Source organism: Equus caballus, chromosome 29, assembly GCF_041296265.1.
Source record: "Equus caballus isolate H_3958 breed thoroughbred chromosome 29, TB-T2T, whole genome shotgun sequence".
Classification (NCBI taxonomy): Eukaryota; Metazoa; Chordata; class Mammalia; order Perissodactyla; family Equidae; genus Equus; species Equus caballus.
In genome coordinates this window covers 27,180,178-27,201,983 of record NC_091712.1, presented here as the reverse complement: position 1 = coordinate 27,201,983, position 21,806 = coordinate 27,180,178, and the positions used below count along the sequence as shown (strand labels likewise).

The window sequence follows — 21,806 nt, the reverse complement described above, 5'->3', positions numbered from 1 at the left end:
AACGTCCTGCACGCACATCTCCAGTTCAGAGACAAGATTTAACATGTGAGATATTGACTCCTGCATAATGAAAAATTTGGAAATTTGGCACTTTTCTGCAATCGTGCACTTTAGAGCAGCATTAATTTGCATTTATTCAGAAACAACGAGCATCCTTTTGCTTGAGGGTGCTATTAAGCTAGATGATCCATTAGATTCTTTAACTGCCTAAAAATTTCTCTGCCGCTCTGCATTAAAATGACCAGACTTGGCTGTGACTAGTGCAACAGCGTTTTGAGATAGACTACAAGCTCTTTTGAGGAGTCCTACCGCAGTCATAAAGCCTCCCAGACAATTCTGTAAAATTAGTATGGACTACTGGTCCACTTTTTTTTTTTGTACTTTCGTTGAAAATGTAGATATGTACCTTTGGTCTCGAGTAGTCAGGCATAATGAACTCACCTTTTAATCACCTTAATTCCTTAGCACATTACCTGAGATTCCTTAGTACAAGCAATTCCCATGTGTCTTGTCTATCACGTGACAAAGAGAACATGACGTCTGAATCTGGAGGAATAAAGCCATGTCTATGATACCAGCAAATCCCCTGGCTTAGGTGGAGCAGAGGCAGTCAGGAAGTCTCTCATTGCTTATGCCTGGACTCCTGGGATCCTCAAGATAAGAGTAGATTCTCTGCAAAATATTCATTTTTTTTCTTGGTTACATGATTAAATGAAAGCATCTAAATGTATGAATCTCAAAAATCCAGATGATTAACTTCAGATTCTTCAGCCTGCCTCAGAACAGCTATTATTCACACTGGGCTTGTGTGCCCTACTTTTAGAAAGTTCCTATTTAATTGTATCCCAGTAGTCCTCAAGTCGATTTACAGTGCTCTTCTTACTAATAAGATGCCTTTCTGAATTCTAGAAGATGCTTCTTTTAGATATCAGTTAAATGGGACACCAAAACCTTCAACAATTTTCCTGAATTAGGAAAAACTACGATGGGCTAGTATAATCACATGTGTGATTACAAGTCAGAGAAATATATAACTATAGTACTGCAGGTACTGAAAAACATTATGAACATTAAACCAGAGCTAAGCTATACAGCTGTCTCTCTCTGTACATGTTGATAGATAGGTCTATATAGGTATATGACATTGATCTTGAAACAGGTAAATAGCCTAAGTGGGTTACCTTTTTGAATGATGCCACTACAAATCAGCAAGTGAAATGTTAGTAATTATTCAGCAGATGTATTTTTACCTGTTTGGGTAGGAACAGAAGAAAACATCAAGCTTGTTCCATTTTATGTTTATGTATTACATTTGCACTCATAGGAGAAATATGAGCTTATTTTATTACATTCTATTGTCTCATGAATTTAGTGTACAGTTTTGCTTTATTTTTTTTAATGAAACGCTTCATGAAATTTGTGTGTCATCCTTGCACAAGGGCTATGCTAATCTTCTCTGTATTGTTCCAGGTTTAGCATCTGTGCTGCCAAAGCAAGCACCAGTTTTGCATTTTATTGCTGGTCAACTTTCCCTCCCCTTCATTCCTTTTGTCTGTTTTAATATGGCTGAAGGAAAAGCAAGCCTTCAGTACTCAAGTCCAGCCACCCAGAGCCTCAGACTCTCCCAACTGTCCTGGGGCCCATAATGAGCGAGCAGGGCTCCCAGAGAAGAGAACAATTGGCATCAACATTTTTTCCAATGTCTTCTGTGCTTCTCTCACATAGGCTATCCTGGAATGTGGAGGCCAGGGTAAATATTGGGGGAAATGGCCCTGAGGACCTAGCAATGTGACTGTGGCAGCTGGTGCCGGGGTAGCTGTAGCCACAGCTATGTTCCGGAGCTCTGAATGGCCTATCTGGACATAAATCCCAGCCTGTCTTCATCAGCGCTAACAGATGGCAACCTCATGGCAAGACTTGTTTTATGGTGCAGGTTTTATATGCATTTGGAAGAGCCTACCTTGTGTAAAATGTGACTGTAATGACACCATCACATTCCTTACCTCAAAAAGCAAAAACTGGCTTTTTACGTATATGTTTTAGTACAGTGTATAGAACATCACCTTTTTCTATTAACTGCTTCTTCCTAAATTTTGTTGAGGTAACAAAGTCACAAATGGGCTTGCTGAGCAAAAGTTAGTCAGCAACTTAGAAACCAGTATGAGGTGATTGCAATTCCCATATTGGGCTAGATTTCCAAAAGCTGTATCCAGAAGATGGAAAGCTGGCGATCATAGCAAAGATAAGTGAAGAGAAAAGATATTAACTGAATTATATCTGGATGAACTCAGAACAATATGAGAGTTTGAAAAGACCAATAAATAATTAAATGAACAAAATGGGCTGAAAACATTATATTATTTAATTATTTGGGCTTATGTCGAGGAAAACTACAATTTATTTCCTGTTTCATTCTTTACTGTTAAGAAATACCATACTCAAACTAGAAAAGGTAGACTAAGCATACTAAGAGGAAACAACTATAATGATAGTAATAAACATATTGAGAAGAAATAAAATATGTGAAAAATATGTTAGAAGCATACCCAATTGCTTAAAATTAATTCAAGATTCCAGGTACATATGAGTGACATTTTAGTGCACTGAAAATAATTGCAGATAATACGTCACATGTGCCTAGAATCTTGAACTAATTTTAAGTAGTTAGGTGGTACAACTTAAAGGAGGACCTTGAGTTCTTTCTTGTTTTAAAGGAAAAAAAAATCCACAAGAGTCAAAAAATGGGCCCTGACGTACCAAAAATGAATGTACTATTAGGTTATATGACAGTTTAGTTTCCAGAAAAATCAAAGACTGCATCCAAGTTAAGACGGTTATTTGGTGTTGTGTTCATTTTCAGAGAAAGACTTTACACTGGCATAGATGGAAGAGATTTGATTTATAACAACTAAAGTGATGAAGAAAAGGGAAAAAATATTACCTGAATTAGCTGACAGAACTTGGAGTCCTTAGCCTAGAAAAGAAAAGACTCAAGGACAAAGATGGCTATTTCAGACATTTGAAAGGCTGTTCTATAGTTGCTGAGTTAGCTTTCATTTATGTCACTCCAGTGGGCAGAAGCACAATGAGCAGGTTGCAGTTACAAGTAGAAAGGTCTTCACTCAGAGAAGGAAGGGTTTTGTCAGATTGCCAGCTGTTTAAAGTAGAAATGGAATGCTCTGTGAGATGGTAAGCATGTTCAAATGGAAGGTGAAGTCAATCGTTCAGGTTTATGGTCAAAGGAATTCCTGTATTACGTGAGAGATGAAGTATGATGACCTCACATCTCTTTGTTTCTAAAATTCCATGTTTGGTTTAGGGTAGAGAGTCCATTAGGACTTATTCAACAACTGTGTAGGACTGGACCATTTGAAAAAGCAATTTCATTTGTGGCATTTGATTTTCATATGTTGTAACTAGTGGCAGAAGATAGGGGAAAAGCTACAATAAAATGTCTTTCAGTAATGTAGATGGTATCCTGTAAAAACTATTGATTAAGTACCAACATCATTGCAACAGATGGCACAACCTAGTGTTAGACCAGTAGGCTGTGTCAGGGCGAGGTTGCCTGTCCAAAAATTGAAAACAGGTGGCAAAAGTTCCCTGGGGCACTTGTCATCTGTAAGTCATCTGTTAGTATAAAGGCCCTGGTCAGACACAAATTAGGTTCATTGTTGATGATGTTTTTAATAGCTGAAGGACCTCACAGCTTTACTTAATTAGAATTGTAATATACTATATACATGTAGCTGATCACTTTTGACAATTGTTTGGTTGTCTTCTACTTTGTTAGCCTAAGTTGCAAAATAGCAGACATTTTATTTCTGTGACACAAAAGGATCGTAAACACATGACGGAAGGCAGGATGCACTTAGCTGTCTGCACTGCTCCAGTGTTTCTCGTTGCATTTTCTCTGGTTCTTCCATTCATCCATAACTAACCCTTACGGAGAAATCAAATACATCTGTACTTGGTTTCTGTTCAGTGGAAATTAAATCCCACAAAAACCAAACCGCGGTTTGAACTGAAAATGCTCATTTTGAAAGTATGTTACTCGCCTTTCTGACATTTTATTCCACTGCCCTCTTGCCCTTCCCCAATAGATACGGAAGTGAATTAAAGCTTATTCATAGGTGAATTGATAGATAAGGGGCAGGTAAAGACGTAAATCACTAACATTGTCTAAAATTGATACTTTTCAAGCCTTGGGTCTTATACTTCAAAGCTTTGGAAAATGTGGTGGAGAGTGAGAATTTAGAGGAAGCCCAGACTATTTAGTTTGGAGAGAAATGAGTATCTTGGAGTCCTTTAAGCATGTCATGAGAACATTTCTGTAGACCCCTGTATGCCAGTTAATATGGTAAGATCATTTTCTTCTGATGATACTCTGGGTAATTTGTCGGAAAAGAATTTGCTTTGTTGAAACAGTAAGTTACTGTACTTGCAACAATTGAGACTGGCCTTAAAACAGAGTACAAATAAATATAAGGGAAAACAGCAGCATGATTTAAAATACCGTGTTTTTGAAAAGTAAATACTACGTGAAGTCAAAGGACAATGTACTGCCTATGATCCACAGTTCTATTTGCCTAGATTTTTTCTGTTTTCTCCATAGTAATATGGTGAGCTATAAGGCAGAAGTTGGCTGCATAAAGTGTCTGAATCGTTAATCTAAACGAGGAAGTAGTAGATGGAGTTGGTAGAATTCAAATCTTATTCCCATAGTTGTACATTAGCCTGCCTCTGCCCCCATCCTCTCCCCCACCCCAGGAGAAATTTTATCTTCACCTGTTGCATTGTTTCTTAGTAGACATTTATCCATTATCTAAAATCAAGACAGCATTTTTGCATTATTGGCTTTGGTCAAACCCTTGGTTTGTATTTTATTAGCTTATTCAGGTAATGAGTGACTGATTTGTTGTTTGGGAACAACTTTCTGCTCATGACGGTCCTCATACCTTTTATACATCAACTATCTACCTAATTGGAAGCCTGGTTCCTGTTAACATTTAGAAAGAGTAAGCCACTTGGCAGATTATGATGACATTTCTAAGACAGTTCATATGAGGAAAACAGAACCAAGAAATCGACAGCGAATGCCCTTGTGTTGTGTATAACTGCATTGTGAATTTAAGCCCCCTGTTTATAATGAAAGTTCTGTTGGATTACCTCACGTAATCCGGATGTCACAGCAGTTGCTGCAAAGCACATGGAGTAACCTCCTCTATATCTCATGAAGACATTACCTCGGCTTATTCTTTTTCTTTAGAAGACAGTTGTGGCATTTTTCCATTGGTTACATTGTACAAACAGAAAGATATATTTTAGACCCTCTTGACTGATATTCTCAAGTTCTCTGGCATGGTTTTTAGCCCCCGGGGATACCATTACAGTTCAGGAAGGGAGTTCTGGGGAATAAGATGCAACACGCAGGCACCTCTAAGAACTAGGGCAGTGGAAAAGTGACAGAGGACAAGCCTGGTATCCCACTGGTGCCCCTGAGTCATTCTGAAGGAGTCCGAAGGAATCTAGACTAAACATGTTCTACTAGGAGTCTCGCTCTGAGCTTCATTCCAGCCTCACAGAAGGATTTGGCAGAAGTTGGCAGAAGTATAAAATCCCTTGGATGTGTTGGTATTAAACCATGCAGCTGTTCCCAGTATCTTCAAGTTCTGCACTGCTCCTTTCTCTCTTAGTAAGATTTTTAGTTTACATGTAATTTACAAAATATCTATGGTTAATTTGTAGTGTAGCCAATTTGTGATTCTTTTGTAGATTTTAAAGTTGTTCGATTATGCAGATTCATTTTTCCTTTTTGCATTCTGCTGCTTACTTTGTAATTATTTCTGTTTTTCAAGAGGTATTAGAGAATGAGAGGAGTGAATAAACCAATATTTTAATATACTAAGCATTACATGATGAGTGAATTGTTTTAAGAGGTGAAGGTCGTTGGATAAAACCAAGTTTTACAATTACATGGATATTTGGGCCCATCACACAATCTCAGTTGCTTATTATCATAAATAAGTGGAAAACTACTATAGGCTAGTTAATGTTTTGACTTTGACAATCAAGGTTGCTATGCCCTAAGTTAGAGATATGGAGTAAAGAAAAGGGCTGAGATGAGGGGGCTGTATTCTCTGAGACGAGAGGCAAGTTGTGTAGTCTAGTGTGTCGGCAGGCTGCAAAGGGGCTGCATGAGAAGGTAGAGATTGGTGTGCTCAGAATTCTAGCATGAAGGAAAATGAACAGCTGCCGGGCAGAATAAATATATTTGGACTTTTCTACATTTAATGGTTTATTAGGTAACTGTTCGTTTTCCTAGACTTCTGCTTGGTGTTTTTCTCATTTATTCATCTCTCAGCAAACATTTATTAAACTCCTTTTAATGCAGCAATGTTTCTGATGCTGGGATCATAGGGAGAAAAGATGGGATTACCTGTGACGTAAGCCATCATGTGTTAATTGCTATGACAAGGCAGAGAAAGGTCTGGTGAAGGTGTGATCAAGCAGGGCATCATGGTCTGGGACTTAAAAACAGCGCAGATGTGGGGAGACATCCCGAGAACAGGGAGTGGCATGAGCTAGGCTTAGAGGTTAGAAGGTCCAAGGATCACTCGGGCAGTGGGGGAGCAGTTTATTTTAGCTATAAGGTTTGAAGGGTGGCTTGGGACATCATTTGGAATGGCCTTGAGTATCAGATCAATAGGTCCAGCCTTTATCCTGTGGAAAATTTAGAGCCAGTAGAAGTTTTTGAACAGGTCCTCTGATTCTATCAAGGCAACAGTGAGCAAGGGAGCCTGGAACGAGGAAAGAATGGATGCAGGGGCATAGTTAAGCTATTAGGATACAGAAAAGATAAAACAAAAAACCTGAACTATGGCACTGAAGTCGAAATAAAAAGAAAGCAGCACTTAATTGACCAGTTGGAGGAAGTTGAGCTCATTAACATCCTCTGGTTGGTTTTTTTGCCCTGATGAAACAAATGCATTTAAAACATCTCTACTCCTTATCTACTTGGAATGGATAGTCAGAATTAGATATCCAAAATGTTAGAGAAGTTAGTATTTTTGCTAAAGGAAAAAGCTGTAAGTAAGATTTCATAAACTTTTTTCTGATGAGGGCAACGTAGGAACTCACCAATTTATAAGTAAAAATTTAGGTCAAGCTTAGAGTCATTGATTTTGAATTTTAACTATTTTATTCTTAATAACCTGTGCCGATGGTAGATGTCTACATTTTTGTGTAAATTTTGTCATTTGCAAGTTGATGCAGATATTTCCCTTGTCTAACACCCTTCAGGATTTGAAAATACACATCCTTCCTCTCTAGAGTGAACAGAGGCCATTATTATTACATTGCCAATGCAATAATTACCTTAATGTGAAAGGATTTAGTAGACAAAGAAGGATATTGCTCGAGGATATTTTGGCCTTCGATTTCTAATTAGAAATTTCTAGTTTCTACTCAGAACCTAAAATCAGTAAGTAGAAATATACAAAAAGTTGCTTTGGTGGGTCCTATGGGGTCGAAGGGCATAGTTTCAGGTTTACCTTTAGAGAAACAGCAGTTTCACTGTTACAGAATGAAGTTATAATAATGGAATTTTCCCTCTGATGATGAATTACCAGTCTGAGAGGAAGTGGTTAGGGAATGGTGGCCCATCAGCCAGAAAGCCCCAAGAACAACCATTAATAAGCACTCTTTGGTTGAATACCTATCATTATGGGGGCTGAGCTCCACGGGAGAGCGCCATTCTGCCTCCATCCGACATGCAAAATAGTCAGTAAGAGAATGAATGAAAGAGTATAAAAAACTGCCAAAAACAGACCGAAGAAGTCTTCATTTGGAATAAAGATTAAATAACTAAAATTAGGCATTTCATTTTTCAAGGGAGTTGTATAGGTGAAACTAAAGAATCATTATAGTTACTTTGATTAGCTTGTAGAAAGGAAGACATAAGACTTTTTATGTATATTTTAAATATTAAAATATTTAATATTTTTATATAATATTTTTAAAAGTTTTAATTTTTTGAGAGCCTCAAAAGGAGAAAAGCAAGATTCATAGATGGCATCGGTAGTGAAGTTATTTTTGAAAAGTCAGGGAATAGTTCAGAATGTCCAGATTATGGGACTGTCCATTTAAGTAGAATTTCTTATGTCACATTTCCATCAGGAAGTAGGTAAGTGGCCAATTTCTCATGTAGTTCCACAATCCTCAACAAAATCAACTTATTACTGGCTCTTCATTGCACCACGAGATGTAAATTGTTAGTTCCCCAACCAGCCAGTGGTTTCTGTGGGTCTGGGAGGGCTGTCAGCCAGTCTGTGGGCTGAAATGTTGGCGACGAAGCAACATTAGCATGGAAACATGAAGTCACTTAAAGGCCATACTTCACATGCTGACGGCAGCTGGACCATTCTTGGTACTGAGGAAGAAAGGGGAAATAAATTTTCTTCTTGCTTACTGTGTCAGTAAGTGAAGTCAAGTGTTAGCCTGTGTGTGGGGAGAACAACTTTCACAAGGAGTCTAGGAAAGAAACAGATGAGTTTACAATTAGGGGACTTAATTTCCAAATCTTGTGGTCTTCTAGGTAACTGTAAATGTCATGTTAATGTTTCTTAGCAACTTATAAACTCCATGGAACAGGGACTGGGTCTGGTTTTGCTCAATATTATACCCTGGAGAACCTAGTCGGCCCTCAATAGATTTTTGTTAAATGAATGAGTGAACAATTATCTAAACTTTTATGACTGTGATTATGTTTAATAACAGAATTGTGCCAGGTTAAATAATGAAACAATGCAATGCTCTGGTCCTGATTCTTAAAGGCAGCTTGTTGAGGGACCTGGGAAAACGTCCTAAATCTGAGTCTCTCAGGTTCTTCACGATTAAAATGAGTATGTTAGACTAATACATTGTTATTCTTTTTATTTTCGTAAAAAGTATGGTGGATACGCAGTTTAAAGAGTTGAAAAACCATCATCAACCCACAGTCACAGCCTTGCCATTTCCCACTTTCCAGAGGCAGCTGTTTTCAATCTTTTTTTTTTTAAATGTTTCTCTTGATATTTATCAACATGTATCTAAATAATATGCTTATAGTGCAAGCTACGGTTTTTTAGTTTTAATAATTACCTCTTCAAGCACAATGGAAGATGGATTTTAGCTCTTTAAATTAACTCCAGCCCCCAGTCACACACCATCCCTCCAACTCCCAATATTAACATCATTAGGACAATGAAAGCAGTTTTCAGAACTGAGATCCATTATACATTATGATTCCCTTCATCTCTCCTTTGAATTGGACCTCCTATTTTATAAAATTCTTCCCCCTACTCGTCCTTGATTTACTGTCTGATTTTGGTCCAGCCTATCCTCCAGTAGTTTCCTGAAAAAGAATGCTTGGGAGGTAGATTTTTGAGACTTTGCATATCTTAAGTATTCTTAAGTTGGAATTCATTTTCCCTCACAATTTTGAAGGCATTGGTTTTTTTGTCTTCTAGTTTTCCGTGATATTGTTGAGAAGTCGTAAGTCATTGGCACCTTTTGGTTTGTGATCTGTTTTCTCTCTCAACATTTTTGGCTGTCATATACATAGTGTTCAAAAATTTTGTGATAATATACCCAGATGTGGGTATATTCACTTCCGTTGCAGGGCACCCCGTGGATTCTGTCATTTTGGAAACTCATCACTTCTGGGAAGTTTTCTTGGCTGATTAATGTTTTTGTCCTCTCCATTTTATCTGTTTTTTTCTTTCTGGAGTTCCCATTATTGAGATTTGGGGCCCTGTAGAATAATATTTTCTCTCTCTCTCTTTCTGTTTTCCATTTTGCTTCTCCTACTTTTTCCATCTGTTTTTTGTTTTGCTCGTTTTCTTCCCTCTGTTCTTTTCTAAGCCTCCTTTTATTCCTAATATCAAAGTTTTAACTTCTAAAAGCTCTTCCCAACACCCTTTTTTTTAAAAAATGAAATCCTGTTCTTATTTCATGGATGAAATGTAGTCTCTGATCTTTCTAGGATATTAATGATAATGTGCATCCACTTGCAGAATATCTGTTCCCTTCAAATTGCCTTAATCTGTTTGATCTCACTCTTTTTATATTAAAGACATTCCTCAGATGTCTCAAAACCTTTGGCTGTTTGCTCATATTGCAGAGTCAGGTGCTGTAAAACTAATTGGTGTTCACTCCAGGTTGATCTGCCTGGGCCTTTTGTTGAGAAATCCCCAGTATCAGTCTCTATCAATCTTTTATGCTGGTCAGATTCTGGAACTTGCTACTAGAATGTGGGCCATGACCCACACCATCCCAGTCAACTGGAAGCTTGTTGGATGTAGAACCTCTGGCTCCCGCTTCAAAGCTGCCCTTCAGAATCTACTCTTTAGCGAAATCCCCTGGAGAACAAGCTTCCCTTCATCTCCTCGGAGTGCCTAAGGCTGGACATCAGCCTACTGGGGGGGGAGTGTAGGGGGGTGGGGGCGCAGACGGCAGGTGTTTCCACATTCAGATGATAACCTTCTAAGTAATCCTCTGATTAGGGGGCCTTCTTCCTGTATTCTCCCACAGCAAAGAGAGCGATCTCCTGTCTCTTTCTCTTTTTATAAGTGCATTAATCTTATTTATAAGGGCCCTACTGCATGACCTAATCCAACCCTAATCTCAAAGGCCCCATCTCCAAACACCATCACATTGGGGATTAGGGCTTCAACATAGGAATCTTGCTTGGGGCGGGGGTCGGGGCACAAACATTCAGCCCATAGTACCCGGGGTTACCTCTATTTTACCCTTCCCAGATAAGCCTCCAGCTTTTTGCTAAAGCGAGTAGATCATCTGGTGGTCTAGCTGCTTGTTAATCCTTCTCAATTTTCTGTCCACTTCTATCCCCACTTCCTGATGTAGCTGGTAGATCCAATTTCTGAGCAAATCAGGCTTCTATTTGTTTGATAGCTAAAATTTTGTGGTTCTTCCTTTCTCTTCCATTTTGTTTATTTTATACCTTTGGATTTTAAAGATCCTATGCTCTGATTTTAGTGGGTTTTAAAGAGCAACAAATGTGTAGACAGAATTCATCATCTTTAACCAGAAGTAGACTAATTAATCCCTAAAGTTCCTCTGACTCTCAAATTTTACGTGTCAATTTCTCCACTATTTTATAGACTAAATATATCTTTTTATTTGTTCGTGTACTTGCTTCTTTATAATTTGTCTTTACCTCACTGTTTAAAAAAATCTGAGCTCTTTCATTTACAGTTGCTTCATATAAGCAACAAAAAATGCTATGTTAAAAAGGATTTATTTCTGTAGGAATCTTCCTCTATATAGTCTTTTTTTGAAAAAAATAAATTTTAGCGTTCAAGTTTAATTGCAACCCAATTCTGAGGTCCAAGTAAATCAGCACCAGCAGAATTCAGTGTTACTTAAGGATGTCAGAGTTTCAGAACCACAACAACAGCATATGTGTTTTATTTCTGATTTCACCCCTCGGTAGTTACTTGGCGTTTGAACAAGATTTCAAATAAAGTGCTATCAATCGATCATAATTCCACATAGAACTTAGCACTTGAAAAGTTTTCATTACAATTGGACCAGCTATTTGGTGAATAGTATTGTAAATTGGAGGCTTGGGAAGAAGGTGAGTTATGACAGTGTCAGCTTATTGACCACTCTGCAAAGTATTGACTTCAAGATAAGTTCTCAGAATTATTGTTTCTTTCAGCCATGGAAATGATTGAACAAGAACATGGTAATATTAACCATCATTAATTACAAGCATTTCCTCATATCTTTACCTGTGCAGATGGAGCAGGAGCCCCGTGAAATGCCTCTTGACAAAAGCACCCCAGGTTGGAGATTCTTGATTCTTGGTACACTTTGACCTGGTAGTGAACATGAGTGGTCCTTCAGCCTTCAAATACATTTAATTTGGTTTAACCAAAACTTGAACTTTATTTGCTATGGGACTGTTTTTTTTTTTTTTTTTGCATAACACTTTAAGAAATGCTCCCCTAGAAACGAGGAAGGTGGGAGTAAAACTGATTTCCTGATACCTCTGTACAATGCCAGTTTTGTGTCTCCTGAGCCTGGTTCAATACGTGGCACGTACTCATTAAATAATTTCCAAAATAATCTGAGCCAACTTGGATAAACTATACTTCTTCCTTTCATCAATACTTTTTAAGCAACATCTTCAAATTATCGCCTGAGTTGCTTTAGGATTTTATTTTCCTCCCTGCTTTAGATTCTCTGAAAGTGTCGCCTACCCGTTTTGCCTTATGACCAGGGGTGGTTATGTTCCTAAACATGTGGCAATGTGAACTGCCTCTTACCACCTCCTGAAATAAACTTGCCCCTGGCGTATTCACAGTGGAGAAATGGCTAAACCTAAACAATCTAGATTGATCTAGGAGCTTGGCAGTTGGTTCAATTTTCAGTCAAATCTTTATCATTGAAAATTTCTCTTAAAAGTTTCCTTTTCTTAGTAAGTATCATATGTGCTGGGTGTATTTGAAGTAATATCAAAGTGTCTAAAGTGTTATACAAATTCTCTTTAGTGGTATTTTGTAGTGCCTCAGGCCTGTTATTTCAATTATATTTTGCTAAACTGTGGACATACAAGAGATGAGACTGAATGTCAATTTGATGGCATGTCTTTGCATTTTTAATAACAAAATGATTGTTTTCTTTTATATCTGTTTTGTGTAAATGAATGGATCTTTGTAGTGTGTATATCTAATTGAAGGTTGTAGGTATTGACATATTTTAGCAAGCTATTCTCTGGAAGTAGCCTTATATTCTTGTGGGTCCCTCACAAAAACTAATTAAAAACTAAACACACAGGAAAGGGTCAGTTACATTTGCTGATAAGTCTAGCGTCTTAGTCTCCCCAGGCTGCTGTAACAAAATGCCACAGACTGGCTTAAACAACAGAAATTTATCTTCTCACAGTTCTGGAGGCTAGAAAACCATGATCAACGTGCTCAGTTCAGTTTCTGGTGAGAGCTCTCTTCCTGGCTTGCAGACAGTCACTTTCTTGCTGTGACCTCACATGGTCTTTCCTCTGATCTCTCTTCTTATAAGGACACTAACCTTATCAGACTAGGGCCCACCCTTGTGACCTCATTTAACCTTAATTACTTCCTTAGAGGCCCCACCTCCAAAGATAGCCACCCTGGGGTTTAGGGCGTCAGCATATGAATTTTGGAGGGACACAAACATTCAGTCCATAACATCTGGCTTTATAAAATTTGTTGTATTTATCATTTTGAGTTGGTTTTGATTAATTTATTAAAGCTTAAATTGTAAAGTTTTCAAGGAAAATACTAAATCAGTTTTACGTTCTTGATTTTAATAGGGAGGATGGGCAACTAGTGGTTTTGGAGAAAACTGTGCCATCTTTGATTCTCAGCTGTGTTTGACTCAGTTACTGAACTATAATGTGATTGACTTTCAACCAAAGATTTTCAATAGTGCTGTGTGTTTGTTTCTATGTTTTAAATTTAATTTTAAAACTTTTTTTAGTTTATTGAAGAGGCAATGTATGTTGAACAATTTAGTGTTTGCCTTTTCCAATCCTTGTTTCATATCATAGGCCTTAAAAATGATGTAGTTGGCATCGACTTTTACAGATGGGAAGGCCCAGAGGGAAGAGATGAAAGTCTTGATACATTAGTCTGTGTCACGTGCTTTTTCCTTCTGTCAATTTATGTAATTTGAGGTGCCATTGAAACCTGAACCTCACTCAATAAGAGATGATTTAATAGGGGAAATTATTCTAAACCTGTTGTAGCAGAGAGTTCTAGCAGAAGGGGAGATCTGGGACTTTCTTCAAGAAGTAAGCTTACCCAGAACCTGGAAGCATTTTTGAGCAACTTAATAGATTGTGGTGGGGTTTCACAAAATAACTGAATGTCAAGTGGTGGGTACCAGTTTTATCTCTCAGTGGCGGCTAATTCAGCATGGGTCTTTTGACAGTTTACTGCCGATTCATTGTACATAGTCCCTATCCATCTAAACACAAAAATCTGAAATTATGTAATCAATAAAGTAATGGATTGTTTCAAATGAGCACGACATTGATTATAAGGGCTCACTGCAGAATGAGAGCAAAGTTACTCTTCAGGCCTTTCTGGAGATGAAATCCAAGCCTTGATTCCTTGTAAAGCCTTCCTGTAATAATTAACCCTCCAGAAATCCCTGGCCTTCCCTCTGAGCTGGGTCAGGTGGATGAGATAATGCACGGGAAAGCATCTGCAGCCCTTTGATAAAGAGCAAAGCAGAAATCTCGGGCTGTTATTGTTAGTCCAAAATACATGGTATTCTCGACTCCTGCCTCTGCAGAGTGTTCTGCAATTTGACCTTTTGGTACAGGTGACAAGGACTTTTCCTTAACAGAGTAAATGCATTCATTTTTCTGAAACTGAATTTTTGTAAAATCTTCTTAAAATCAGGCAGTCATCTGAGGTAGTATTTCAGAATCTTTTTCCTTGAGGAAGAAATAACAACACTTCACGTGACTAATTTTAGTCCTGGAGTCTCTGAGTGGTCGTTTGTGGCTGATTTGTGATAGATACATTCAGAACCATCGCTCCATTCTTTTAACCATTTACAAGTCTAATACTGCAGTATCCTGGCTCAATCATCACCACCACAATCACTTTTCTTCTTGAATATCATATACTCTTGGGCTTATTTCAGCCACGAGACAGACTGCTTTTTGCAACACAATCCGTTAATACAAGCAACAGTAATACCTGTCTGATTTTATTTCTTCAGTCCCATGTTGGGAGAGTAAAATTAATCTGTATGTTTTTATACACGATTGGTAATACACTTCTTTTATCGTTTAAGCTTAGAAATCATGCCCACTAGCTAACTTATTTTTATGGACACCAGCAAAGCATTTTTTTAGTAGACTTTATTTTTTAGAGCAGTTTTAGGATCACAGCAAAATTGAGCAGAAGATACAGAGATTTCCCAAATACCCCCTGAGCCCATGCATGCACAGCCTACCCCACAATTAACAACCCCCACCAGAGTGGTACATTTGTTACAATACATGAACATACATTGACACATCATCAACCAAAGTCCATAGTTGGCATTAGGGTTCACTCTTGGTGTACATTGTATGGCTTTGGACAAATATATGACATGTATCCATAATTATAGCATCAAACAGAGTAGTTTCACTGCCCTAAAAATCCCCTGTGCTCCCCCTATTCATCCCTTCCCATCCCTTAACCCCTGGCAACCACTGTCCTTTTATTATTTCCATAGTTTTGCCTTTTCCAGAATGTCAGATAGCTAGAATCATACAGTATGTAGCCTTTTTCTGATTGGCTTTTTTCATGCAGTAGTATGCATTTAAAGTTTCTCCAGGTCTATTCTGGACTTGATAGCTCATTCCTTTTAGCGCTGAATAATACTCCATCGTCTGGATGCACCACCATTTATGTAACCATTCACTTCCCGAAGGACTTTTTGGTTTCTGTTCTTGGAGATGCTTATTCATCTAATAGGCAGGTTTTTACATTAAAAAAAGCCTGCAATAAAAATAAGCTTCTCTGTTAGTGTTGGTGGGTACAAAAGAGAGGATTGTAAGAAAATAAACTATGTCACCTTCTTTCTAGACCAATACCATTCATATTGCCGAGGTGATCTTAAATCATTATACAGTATTATTATCGGTAAAATTATTCTCAATATTATTGAACTAAGAACAGCATACCTGCAAAGCTGATTTACCTCTATCAACAGTAGGTCTGCTAAAATTTAAATATGTTGTAAAAAGTTTATATCAGCACATGCTTTTTTATTCCATTTTTTATTCCATTATGTGCTTTAGTATACTTTTAAAAATCTAAAATCGTATCACATTTAGTGATATAAATCCTCTTCTAAGCATGTCTCTTCTGGTAACCCCCATTTAACCAATAATGAGAAAATTCTACATCTTTACTGTTCACGGAGAGGATCACCTGATATCAGTAGTAGATTTGATAGCAATCAGACCTACGGTAGGTAATTGCTGAATTCCATTCCCTTTTCTAAATTAATCTTGCAAAACTGGGAAAGAAGACATACTACTTTTCTGTGGAAAACAAAAAGAGAGGGAAGAAACAGTTTTTCTCAATTCCATAAGTGTGCCTACGTTGATATGTGTGGCTTCCTATTGTTCTTTATTGTTGTTTGGTATGGTTTTTGAGGACAGTTGACTACTTGACTCTTTTGGAGGACAAAGTTGGGTGGAGAAATTGGCCCCTGGATTTGAACAATATACAATGGAAGGGGCCAAGACCTTAAGTCTTTCTGGTGTAATAACTACCCTTACTTGACCATTTTAGGCCACCCCAAGGACAACCAACACCCCATGAGATTAGAATATTTATGCAGCTTTTATTTATTTATTTTTTGCCTCCCACCCCTTTACAGATTCTCCTTTCATTCTGATTATGTTCTGGAGTCCCAGGTCTAATCTAGCTCTCCCAAAACCTCATTCCCCAAAGTATGGTCCGTGGACAAGCAAGAGAATCTCAGGCCCCATCCTGGACATACTGAGTCAAGATATGTGTTTTAACAAGTCCTTCTACTTCCCCCTGGGTGAACTCTGTGCCTGTTTGAACAACAGAGTGCTAGATTTTTTTGAGTACCTTGTTTGTCCATCACCCCAACAATTAATCCCAATATTTACAAGGTAAAAGGCAGTCCTCAAGTACAGGGTAATAAACCAGGACAAATTTGTCACTGTGGTGGGGTCCAGCAATTTGCTGTAAGACTACGTTATCCTATGGATTGTCAAAGTGTCAGCCAAGAAAGAACAGAAAATACCACTTTGAGATTCATGTGTGCATCTCTTGTATGGGTGTAATTCAAGTTCCAGAAAGAATTCAGGTCCCCATTATTCCTAATTTCCATTGTGTAGCCTATCCCAAGGCTCCTCTTTACTGGTTGTTGGTCCCCACAGTGAAAGGTCTGGTGTTGAAATGGGGGTGCTAGTGACAGGAATGAATATTGACATGGCAAAGAAAAGGATAAAGCCCCTGAACAGCCCTGTCAGCCTTAGCATGGGAGCAGAAACTGAACTTGACTTCTGAAGACTCAGGCTCAGGTGTTAGCTAGCCAATGACTTGTGAGGAGACCTCAGACAAGGCACTTTATCCACTTGTAGTTGAATTTCTTCACTTATAAAATTGGAATAATGATACTGCCTTATATAACTGAAAGACTATTGTGAAAAATACAGTAGATAATGGTTTAGAAAGCACTTTTCAAAGTGGTGTATGCAGATAAAGAGTTATGATAAGGTTCCAAATATGTGAACAAGTCTTTTCCATTTCAGAATAAAATCAGAATGAATATCCACAGACTACATTATATTTTCCTTCATATTCCATGCATAACTTTGGAAGGTGCCCCAAAAGTATAAATATATGACTTTTAATTCCAGAGACACAGAAGAAATATAATTCTTCAGGGTTTTCTTGACGACAGTGTTTCTTCAAGTGTAGACCCCTAAGCCACCTGCCTCAGAATCCCCTGGGGTCTTTGGGAAGGGAGTGGGTTTGAGGAATCTTCAGGAACACGATGTGATTCTGATGCATTCTAAAGTTTGAGAAGCTAGCTTAAGTGGGTTTTTGCTGCTAATTTTATGAAAAATATAGGCATTTTATTAAACTTCAACTTGTAGGTCTTTTAGTTTTATAAGAGCGATCCTTCATTTACCCTTTCATGTGTACTCTTGGAAAAGGAAATTGCACTTCTGCCTTTTACTTTTGTCTGAGATTATGTTGCTTACTCATTCATTCCACAAAGGTTTATTGAGCATCTTCTAGAACTGTGAAGGTTTAATGTCTGTCCAGGAAAACAACTTCTGACTGTTGGCATTCCTAAGTTATTAGGGCAGTAAATACATCGAAAACGATCTTTGGTTAGACTTCTGATAAAAATGTGAACTTTAAACACAGTCTCTGCTTATGGACAATAAGGCACCCTAAAGTCTGAGATGTTTGCTCTTCTTCTCTTATCTTAGATTTTAGTTTAAGCCTACATTGCTTTCCTTTCTATCTATTAGAATATTAAATGAAGAAAAATGAGGACAGAACAAATAAGATTCTTTTGCTCCTCCATGCCACACCTTGATGCATGGAATTTAAATGAATATTGTACTAAAGTGGATATGATTGTAGTGGATTATAGTGGAGATTGGTTATTTTCCTGTTCTCACATCAGAAGTTGCTGATGATGTTACATGAGAAAATTCAGTCAAATATTTTATGTGTCTTATTAAATACATGAAATGGAGAATTAGTGATGCTAGATGTTTAAATTGTTAGTTATCAGTCATTCTGGTTACTTATTTTTCTTCTCACTGTCCACTCCTTATGCTAACTAACAACTAGTAGGAATTGGTCCACCTCTTATTGAGTGAACATGTTAGTCTTTCTAGATGATAGTTGAACATCTTCAGAATAAAAGCATTCACTTTTTTACTGTTATCAGTTGAGACTAAGGTGATGAAAACGTATCTTATACTCCTACAAACCATTCTGAAGAGAATACTAGAGGTGGTCTGTTGAAAACATGTGTTGGGTCATGCCCTTTCCTGCTTAAACCTTCCTGATGGCTTTCCAGCTGTCTCAGAGTAAAATCCAACTTTCTTACGCTCTGCAAGGCCCTGCTCTGGTTCACTTCCCCAGCCTCGTCTCAGCCACCCTGCCCAGGCTCTTTCCACTCCAGGGTTTTGCGGTCTTCCTTCTAGTTCTCCAGGAGAATGCTCATTTTTGCCTGTGCCTCTGTTTCAGCTGCCTCTTCTACCTACCACTGGGAGGCCTTTAGAAAGTTTGAAGCTGGCAAGTAACATGAATGAATGCATGAATTTACAATGAGTTGAGGAGAAAGCGTTTCTTTTTCTTAAACAGGAGCCTAGATAGGCATTTGGCCAAGTACTTTGAAATGTTTTCAATGTCTAATATTTCTAAATGTATTGTGGACTGGTGTGAGGTCTTTCTAATTGTACTGGAAATGAGTTTAAATACGGTAAAGTTGAGTTAAGATTAGTATTCTCAGAGCAGACCTGAATCTAAGCTTAGAAAAGGAAATTTACATATAAATAGAAAATTAAGTCAGATTTCTAAACAGGTATTTTTGAAAATCCAATAACAGGTTAACATATTTAAGGTTTATACAAACACCCAGAATATTTTTGACTTAATTTTAATTAAACTTCAGGAAGTATTTAAATGATAAGTAAAAGAGGAAGAAAGCACTCTCTTGTGCTTCTAAATAGCATTGAAGGATATTGACAGCTTTAAAAAAAAGGATCTCAGACTGCCTGTCTCTTCCCCAGCCAAGTGATTCATAGCAAAAGACAGGTTAAAATACTTCTCTCTGGGGCAGTGTGTTGTGAGATGTGAGACAGTATGTAAAGTTAACACGAGAACAAGCTGATGTGCTCTCTTCTCTTTATTCACACGCCATTCTTTATAAGCGATAGAACTGAACGTTTGTCTCAGAGCATTTTACTTTTCCTCTGGGGAAATGTGAAAGAAAATTATCTGTGGAGGATAAAAACACGTTAATGTGTGTTAATTTATTCTAGAAGAGATGCAGGAGTCTTACATTTGAGTGGGACTTAGAGTTTAAGTCAAATAGTGATTTCTGGGCATGAATGTGGGAAGTGCTCATGACTAATTATCACCAATTTTTAAAGTGGTTGGGGGTGAAAAAAAAAAAAATATATATATATGGTTCATTGATATCTCTCTTCTTCAATTTTCTCTTTACAAATACTACCATTGTTAAGTTTATTGTAATTGATCTATAAATGGAGTGAAGTCAATATCCAAGTTTCAGTGTGGAATGAAAGGACAACTAAGGTTAATACCGTTTGGCGAGACAGCATAGAAAGATGACCTGAGACCCAGACACAGGGAAAACCACTGCAGGTCACACCTTCATAGAATAACCACCTGTCACTTCAGCTGCTTATCTCCCAAGGGTCTCTCCACTTTAACCAACTTTCAAAATTTATTTTTATACAGTTTTACTAATCCTTCTTCTAAATACCTATAGTTAAAACCTCTTTGCCTTCTTTTTTCCTTTTCCTAGTTTGTCAAAAGACTTATCTGGCTTTTCAATGTAACGTGCATCCCTCCTCCCCATGACATATTTTTACGCCAACCTAATACCCTTGGTATACCTTAGTTTCTTCCTTTTGGTCCAGGCTGTCACGAATACATCTTTGGATTTAAATTGTCTGAAATTTAAATATGAAAGTACACTTGCCATCCTCCTTCACGGTAGTTTTATTCTCTGAGTTTTGATGTTGTTTTTGTTTTTATTTACTTTAAATTTTTGTTACCAGAAAATAAGAGAAGAGTTCAGAATTGTAATTTCCATTTTATATCTTATTCTTTTTTCCCTACTCTATCTTGTTTAAAATTTAGACTCATAACATCCAATAATTACACCTTTTCTCTTTGTGGCCTTTATTAATGGTGAATGAATTTAGTGCTTTTGTCCTTGGTTTGGAACAAGCCTTGCCATTTATAAAACTGCTTTTATTGGAATTATCTGTCAAATGAACTTACTCTCCATTTGTTGGAATTTTGGAGATTCAACATTTTTGAAAGCCTTTGAAACTCTGGTACCTAGAGAAATACAGAACTGGAAAATACCTGCAAAATATAGCTTCCAGGAAAGATGAGGACATCCCAATAATTTATAAGAATTTGGACCCTGGATTAACCAAAAACTTCCTACTGTTTTTTCATGAATTCTACTCATGCATTCGTCAAATATTAAATAAATGACTACTAGGTAGCAGATCCTATTCTATGGAGTTAAAGTATAAAGATATGCAAAATATAGTCTTTTGAGGGGCAAATTTAATTATATAAGAATAATAAGAATACAGAAAATGCAGCAAGTTAAGCAATGGGCCTATTTTGGGGGAGGGCAGTCACTTTTTTAGGTGGTAAAATATACATAACTGAAAATTTACCATTTTAACCATTACTAATTGTCCAGTTCAGTGGCATTAAGTATATTCACAATGGTTTGCAAACATCACTACTATCTATCATCAGAACATTTTCACTGTCCCAAACTAAAACTCTGCACTCATTAAACACTTGTTCCTCATTATTCTCTCCTTCCGCTCTCTGATAACCTCTACTCTACTTTCTGTCTCTATGAATTTGACTGCTCTAGGTACCTCATATAAGTGGAATTATACAGTATGTGTCCTTTTGTGTCTGGCTTATTTCTCTTAGCATAATGTCTTCAAACTTCATCCATATTGTAGTATTTATCAGATTTTCACTCCTTTTTATGGCTGAATAATATTCTATTATGTACATACCACATTTTGTTTATCCATTCATCTGTTAATAGATACTTGGATTGTTTCTGCCTTTTGGCTAGTGTGGATAATATTGCTGTGAATGTTGATGTGCAAGTATCTGTTTGAGTGGGGGATTTCTATTTATTGGAAATAAATTTGAATTTAAGAAAAGATGCAAGGATAATTCAAATAACTCATTCATATCTGTTAACCAGAGGCGAAATGTTAACATTTTGTCCAATTTGGTTTATTAATTGTGCTATCATCCATACTTTTTTTTCCCAGCTATTTGTGAGTAAGTTGTAGAAATCATGTTGTTACCAGTTTCGCCTCACTCCAGTGGGACTCTGACCCACACTCAGAGGAGCTCCGAGGTGGGGCCCGTGGATGGGTCTTGTACCCACAATCCGTCCCCTTCCTCAGAGAGTTCTTTCCTGTTCGGTGTTGAAGATTTGAC

At 37.5% G+C, this 21,806-nt stretch overlaps 1 protein-coding gene and 1 non-coding gene across 3 annotated transcripts in view; one reads left to right on the top strand and one right to left on the bottom strand.

Annotated features, from left to right (window-relative positions):
- PLXDC2 (plexin domain containing 2) overlaps positions 1-21,806 on the top strand; it is a 412,633-nt gene that overhangs the window by 124,724 nt on the left and 266,103 nt on the right. The window lies entirely within an intron of this gene.
- On the bottom strand, positions 1,393-1,500 carry LOC111771264 (U6 spliceosomal RNA). The gene has a single exon (XR_002805009.1). It is a non-coding gene; the product is annotated as a U6 spliceosomal RNA (small nuclear RNA).